Genomic DNA, 7,809 nt, shown 5'->3' on the forward strand with positions numbered 1-7,809 from the left:
ATGTCGTTTTGAGGCATATTGTAACGATATGTTGTACAGTGTGTATGCTGTTGGCCGTGCTGCATGGTCAGTCAGAAGATATCATGAACGATCTGGTGCGCATCGTGTAGTGTTTACAACCAACCGGGCAACCAGGCGATATGTCATTCTGATTTGGCTTCTGAAGACGCCTGGTTGTTCTAGTGTGTACAGGAGCAATGATAAATCATATACAAACCTCACATTAATTTGTTCCATCGCTTGAAGAATTACACAGTTTGTACACTCAGTATCGTTTGTTCTGGGAAGAAGGGACATCGGGACATTAAAGATATTTTCAACGATGTTAAGCAAAATCGTGCAGTGTGTACACCCAACCAGAAGACCATAAGATATATTGGTCCAATCTTTCCTCTATCGACATCACCTGAACTACCAGATATCTATACAATGATCGCATAGTGTGTTCAGGAGAAAAGACTAATTGGATACAATCCTCTGACATGATATATTGTGCTGTCGTTTGGAAGATTGCATCGTGTGTACGGTATTTATTGTTTGTTCGGGGATGTAGGGAAAGTGAATGACCATCGCGTCATTTGCACGTTGTTCTGATGTGTATTATGGTAATACCTCGGTCTGGAATGTCAGGTGGCTGTGCATGAGGAAGGGGCTTCCTGATGTAGCTTGCAGAGCTCTCCTCTCCATCTCTGCGCTGCCCACTTCTCTCCCTGACATCCCAATCTTCTCCAGGAGCTTCATGGCGACGTTCTTCTGTGTCACCCTGTCATATGCCAGCAGGACCTGAATGTGTCAGAGATATAGATATATCACAGGGTGGGGAGCACAAATGGCCGTTCCAGTGTATAATGAAATATTATGAATATAATTAATGAGGATTATTTGCACTGTGAATACTTTCCATATATCAGACATTAAAATGAGCTCCTAAATGTGATGCAGGTGGTGACATCAGCTGCTTACATAGGCTGCCTTCAGTCCCGCCCACATTCATAACATTACCTATGAGGAAGACGCCCAACCAAGGGGGACTCTCAACCTAGATCTCTGTTTCCATCTTTTGAACAGTGAATCTAATGCCTGTAGTGCCACTAACTAGCCCAGTCTGCAGGATATCCCTGACCACATAGCTCTTTCTGAGTAATATAAGTGTTGGTAGTGGCAGGAGGAACAGTGTAGTGAGAAACAGCTGCACTATCTATTCAACAGCATAATTATTGCTGGGAGAGAAGCCTTTCCATTTATATTTATAGAAATAAGTAGAGTTTGCATTGTAAGTCTTTAAAGTTAATTCAAGTCGACTCAAAGGAACATTTGAACTCACCCCCCTCACGTCTTACCCTGGACATGTGGATTTTTGTACACAATCCTATGGTCCAGTGAGCAATAATCTGCAAGTCCAATGGGACCACTTGTAATTGAATTAACCCCTTTGTATTTAAAATCCATGTCCAATCTTATAGGATGGCAATGATGGAGCCCGTCCATCACCAAAACCTACTGCATTGCCACCTCTTCAGGCTATCATTCCCCAAGCAGAGCTCAGTGGTAATAACTCACTGGGGAAGGAGACCTCTGGGGATAGTGATAGGTCCCCTGACAGAGAAGGGATTCCCAGCTGGTGTCACTGCAGTAACCTCACATATGTGTTTCTTATGTAATGTGAGAAATGCAGAGGGGTCTCCTTTTCTGATATCTCTTACCATGGTCTCTGATTGGCTGGTCACACAGCAACATGACTAATCACTGCCACCAGAAGCCAGTTATGGGCACAGGTGCCTCTCCGCATGTTGGTAAACCTTTTGGTTGGCTTAGATTGCCCAAGCGCTATATCTTTATTTCACAATACAGGGGGGTGAAGGAAGAAAGTTATCCAGCAGAATTGTCGGAAGCAAGACAACATCTACGGTAACTTGGCCCTTCTAGTCGCTCCATGCCATGGTGTGACCCGGTAGCACTAAGCGTCTTTTTGTGCATCTTTTTACCTTCAAATGTCTTATTTGCACAACGATGCGACTAGACAGCACAGGCAGCTTCTGCTTATTACAGTGATATGCAGCATGTCTATATTCTGTGTGTGACTGTGGGTGTATCTGTATGCGAAATGCTATGTTACAGTGTCAGTGGCTGTAACACTGTAATTTAGCGTTTATCATGCAGATACACCGGCAGTCACACACAGAATATAGACATGCTGCATACTCATTGTAATCGGCAGAAGCTGCCTGTGCTGTCTAGTCTCATCGTTGTGCAAATAAGACGGATTTGAAGGTAAAAAGATGCACAAAAAGACGCTCAGAGCTACCGAGTCACACTGGGCTCCCGCGTTATGTGTGATGCGACTTGTAGTGCACGGAGGAATGATGTATGTGGGCTCATCTGTATTACTTAGGTGATACACATAAGCTAATTGCAGTATGTGTTTCTGGTGTTGGACATATGGAGTTTGCTAGTAATACAGACATATGACTGAATGGGCATACTTGGCCAGCCGGTACAGATGGGTCACTATTCCTGAGTGACCGTACTTCACCAACCGTGAGGTATATAGGAATCACCTCTTGTTCTTACCAAGTCCTCTTACTGTTGTAAAAGGCTACGTCACTGCCACCACCAGTCTCCTACAGCGTCACTGGAACCACTTGCTGTACATCAGTTCTACTTTGGTAGTGAACAGAGAGCAAGTTCGGAGACACTGGACTCAGGACAGTCAGCAAATAGATAGGCATTTGGTGCATATCAGGTAGTTGCAGGCATCTTGGCCACACCCCTTTCTTTGATTAAAAATATTTTACTTATTTCTTGAAAACTTATGTAAAGTCTAAACTGTGGGATACGTACTGGATGCCGTCGCTCGGGATCCCAGCAGTCAAAATCCCAACGCTGGCATCCCGACAGGTAACCCTCCCCCTCAACCTACCCTAACCCTAATTCCCCGGTGCCTGAACCTATCCTCCCCCTAGTGCCTAAATCTAACTTCCCCCTCCTACACCCTAAACTTAACCCTCCTCTCCCTAGTGCCTAACCCTCCCCATAGTGTCTAACCCCAACCTCGCGATTCTGGCGGTCGGGATGCCGGCATTGGGATTGTGACAGGTGTCGGGATTCCGACGCTGGAATTCTGAGTCGGCATTCCCTGTGTTGGGATACTGAACATATCCCGGATCCGTAGATATCAAACTATTTAATAACTGCAGATAAGAAAAATGCTTAAAATATCAGTAAGTGATTTAAAAAAAGTGATTTAAAAAATAAAAAAAAATATTTGCTGCCACTCGTGTAATGAGTGTCTCTATGTCTGTAAATAAGCAGTATTCAGTTGCCACCTATCCAGGTGGTTCCCATGTATAATGGTGTGAACAGTATACTTCCACATATGTTATACTCGATCAAAACATAACGGTAAGTTTTTTGTACAACTCATTTATGCTACTGTTTGAACTGTGATGTAATTTAGGTTTGTGTATTGTGTGGTGCAGTGAGTACATAGATGCTAGTACATCGTACACAGCAGCACTGTGCCTGCAAATACCAGGCTACATAATATTGTGCCATGTCATTTGTGGAATGACAATGACACTCCCACGATGATCCTACTAGAACGATCAGATTCGTGCATACACAACAAGTGCAAGGATAGTTCCCCTCGGAGCGCCAGTATGCTGATCTCTGCGTGTGCAGAGGGACTAATGAGGGACCTAAATGACATCTGAAGCAGGGGGACTGATAGCCCCGACAGGTAAGTATTTTTTATATTTACTAACCTACTACCCCCCCGTAACCCTAACCTCCCCCCCATGTGCCTAACCCCCCCCTGTATGTGCCAAAACCTAACCTCCCCTTCCCCGCAGCCTAAACCTAAGTCTCCCAGGGGGTGCCTAACTCTAACCTCCCCCCGGGGGAGCCTAACCCTGACCCCCCTTTCCCGTAGCTTAACCCTCCCAGGGGGGTGCCTAACCCTAAGTCCCCCCCGGGAGCCCCTAAACTAACCATCCCCCCCACGGCTGTCCGCGCCCGGCTTACCTTCAATCAGTGTGCCGGACATCGGGCTCCCGGCGTAGGTAAAATGACAGGCGTCGGGATTTTGACGCCTGTCATTAGACACCTGCCGGGATTAGACAGTCGGGAAGCCGGCAGTCGGCATTTCGACCGTCGGCTTCCTGACTACATCTCCAGTATCAGCCTCAATGACATATACAGACAACTATTTTTACAATGATTCTCCCTGAAGAAACTGCTAGATGATATGGGTACCATAGTCACATGTGCACAGGCGGTGTAATATTGCACAGGCGGTGTAATATAGGTACAGAGCTGTCTTACAGTCACCTATAGGGAGCTGTCCTTTATGGTGCAGAGTATAGTGCAGATATTTATGCTGTACTGTAGGTACAGAGCTGTCATACAGTCACCTATAGGGAGCTGTCCTTTATGGTGCAGCGTATAGTGCAGATATTACTGCTGTACTGTAGGTACAGAGCTGTCTTACAGTCACCTATAGGGAGCTGTCCTTTATGGTGCAGTGTATAGTGCAGATATTACTGCTGTAATGTAGGTACAGAGCTGTCTTACAGTCACCTATAGGGAGTTGTCCTTTATGGTGCAGCGTATAGTTACAGATATTACTGCTGTACTGTAGGTACAGAGCTGTCTTACAGTCACCTATAGGGAGCTGTCCTTTATGGTGCAGCGTATAGTGCAGATATTACCGCTGTACTGTAGGTACAGAGCTGTCATACAGTCACCTATAGGGAGCTGTCCTTTATGATGCAGTGTATAGTTACAGATATTACTGCTGTACTGTAGGTACAGAGCTGTCTTACAGTCACCTATAGGGAGCTGTCCTTTATGGTGCAGCGTATAGTGCAGATATTACTGCTGTACTGTGGAAGTGAGCAGCCAGGTTGGATGTGTGGGGTGTGGTGCAGCGTTTGCATCATCGTGGCCCGGTCCCTGCTATACAGAACCACAATTCCTGTCCCTGTAAAGCTGGGGGCGGGTGTTGGCGCAATTCATCATGAAACGTGTCATCAAGATGCCCAGGTCACTTGGGAAGTGGGCAGGACAGACAGCAGTGATCCGTGTTTGGGAGACTCACCTACCCTACCCGGAGTCTGGGAGAGCCACCGAGATTCAGGAGTCTCCCAGGCATCCCGGGAGAGCAGGTAAGTATGGTACAGCTAAATCTACCTAGTAATGTATTGGTTTAATAATCACATATTTGCAGAAGGTTTAGATGGTTTCTGATTGGGAGAAAATGACTGTTACAGGTTTGCCATTTTATTATATATGGAATAATGTATCTATTTGCATCTGCATTAAGATACTACATATACTATAGTAACGTCATGGAACTTACTACTCCGAAGCTGCCCCGGCCGATCTCACGTCTGATCTTAAATCTCTTGTTGGAATAAGAGGCGTCACCGGGGCAGGCTGGTGAGACGCTGCTTGGTCCTTGGGGAATAAAATAAGAGACAGACAATTAATTTATTGTTTAGCAAAACTGTTATAAGGACACAGTAAGGTGATGGTGATGATTACTGCACTGGGATCATTGGGAACACTAAATAAAGTGCATTATAGGGCTCTTTTACAGCTAAAAATCAGTCAACATTGATGTTGTGTTTCGACGGCTAAATCACAAATTAATAACACTTAAAATTCAATACAAAAAAATTGTCTGCTAGTAAATGTGTGATTTAGCCCCTGAAACACAACATCAGTGTTGATTGAATTTTAATCGAATAAAATTTACCTTTAATAACATTACCCGGTATAGTTACTTGGAAACACCAGAGCTTAAGTTTACTAAAATTACTAAGGGTGGATTTTAATCGATTTATAATGACAGTGTAACGTAGCATTTTGCATGCAGGTACACCCCCTCTCACACACAGAACATAGGCATGCCGCATTCATTTTAAACAGTAAAAGCTGCTTGTGTGTCCCATTTGCATAGCTGTGCGGATAATATGCATTTGAAGGTAAAAAGTCACACGAAAAAACAAAACAGCTACCGAGTCTCACTGCTGTCACGCTTTATGTAATGTGACTTGTAGCGCACAGAGGATAGACGTATGTACACACATCTGTATGTAAACTATTATAACCCCCCAGTTCCTAAGCATAGGCAAATGCAGGGGGGTCAACTTGAGGCACAAGATGATTGAGCGGTCCCCCCTGTTAACCTGACTTTTTTTTTTTTACTGAGTTTTGCGCTGATGTCCTATTTGTGGTGCTACTCTTATGGAGAGGGACAGGGGTCTGCTTGTGCAGGATCACTGTCTCCACCTCTAGTGTGCTGCAATGTTGTCCTGTCCCTGCACATAGAGAATAGAGTAGACTGGAATGCAAACAAGTATGTCATATGTTCCTGTATCTTTCTTCTCACGGGCCCTGATTCAGAGCCGCTCGTAAGCGGCCGCTCGTTCGTTCTGACCGATGTTCGCACATCTGCGCATGCGTACGGATTTTAATACGCATGCGCGAACCAGTCAGTGCGGCCGAAAATCGTTTGTTCGCTATATAGCGAATGCCTGCTATTTTGAGTGACAGAAGGAGGCATATGTGGGTGGTAACAGGGGAAGGTGCTTGAAAATGGGGGTGTGGAATTAGATCGCAGGCGTGCTTAAAGGTCAAAACAGGCGTTTTAAGGGAGTGCATAATTAATACAGCAGCGTCATTGACCACGTCACTTGTTTTTTTTTACTTCGAACTGCTCGCAAAATAGCAGTTGAAAAAAACAGCCACAAGAATAGCGAGCAGTTCATACGCTGTTCGATGTACTCGATTAATCTAATAAATAGCGGACATGACGTATGGTGCGAGCGGCAAGGGGGCTTATTTTTCAAAATTACAAACGCAAGTTTTGCTCGCTCGTTCAGACTTAGAGGCGTGAACAGACCGCAATTAGCGAACGGTTTATTTGAATAGCCACCCCTTGTTTTAGAACGAACGACCGCAAATAGCGAGCGGCTCTGAATGAGTGCCTCTGTCTTTTATTTGTTTTCTTGCCTTACCTACTATTCTGTCTGTGGCATTTTCTATTTTTTTTCCATTGTCTATCCATCCCCTCTCTGTGCCAGCCTCTCTGCCCTTCTCCTGTCTGTGCCAGCCTCTCTACCTATCCCCAGTCTCTTCCAGCCTCTCTGCTCATGCTCTGTCTGCTAGGCTCTCTGCCCACGCTGAGTGTGCCAGCCTCTGCCCATGCCATGTCATTTTGGATATTGGAGATGTCCTGATTTTGAGGAGTTAATTGATATTTGAGCAAGCGTATCTGTGTGTGCCTGAGTCTGAATATGTATAAAAGAGCTACGGTGCAGCAGCCTCAGCTTTCTTCCATGCCAGGGCCTGTTGTGGTTCGTATACAGATTCAGTCGCACACAGATATAAGTGTCACATATAAAATAAATCAGTGCAGTCTCCTGAAGCGTTTTGTCATTTTTTGAGTGAAAAAGATTTTTAAAAAATTCTTTGCGCACACGGAGTTGCACAGGACCTGGCGTCTCACGCCGCATGGCATATTGAGTCTAGGTGTATGAGGACACATCTGTATGTTAATACTTAGTCCATTGTGACAGAGATATTAGCCACAGTATTGTTCCATTGTGTGTTATACAATTTCATTATGAAGTAAAAGGAAATGTGACACTTGGGATGTAGTCAGCATCCCGGCTGACGGGATGCTGATGGTCTAAATACCGGCGCCAGAATCCCAACAGCAGTCGGGATCCCAGCTACAGAATACAACCATCGGCATCCCGAAGGTAAGTATCGGGGATTAGGGGGAGGATTATGGTTAGGCAC

This window comes from Taudactylus pleione, unplaced genomic scaffold (assembly GCF_031769625.1).
Source record: "Taudactylus pleione unplaced genomic scaffold, aTauple2 ptg000032l, whole genome shotgun sequence".
Classification (NCBI taxonomy): Eukaryota; Metazoa; Chordata; class Amphibia; order Anura; family Myobatrachidae; genus Taudactylus; species Taudactylus pleione.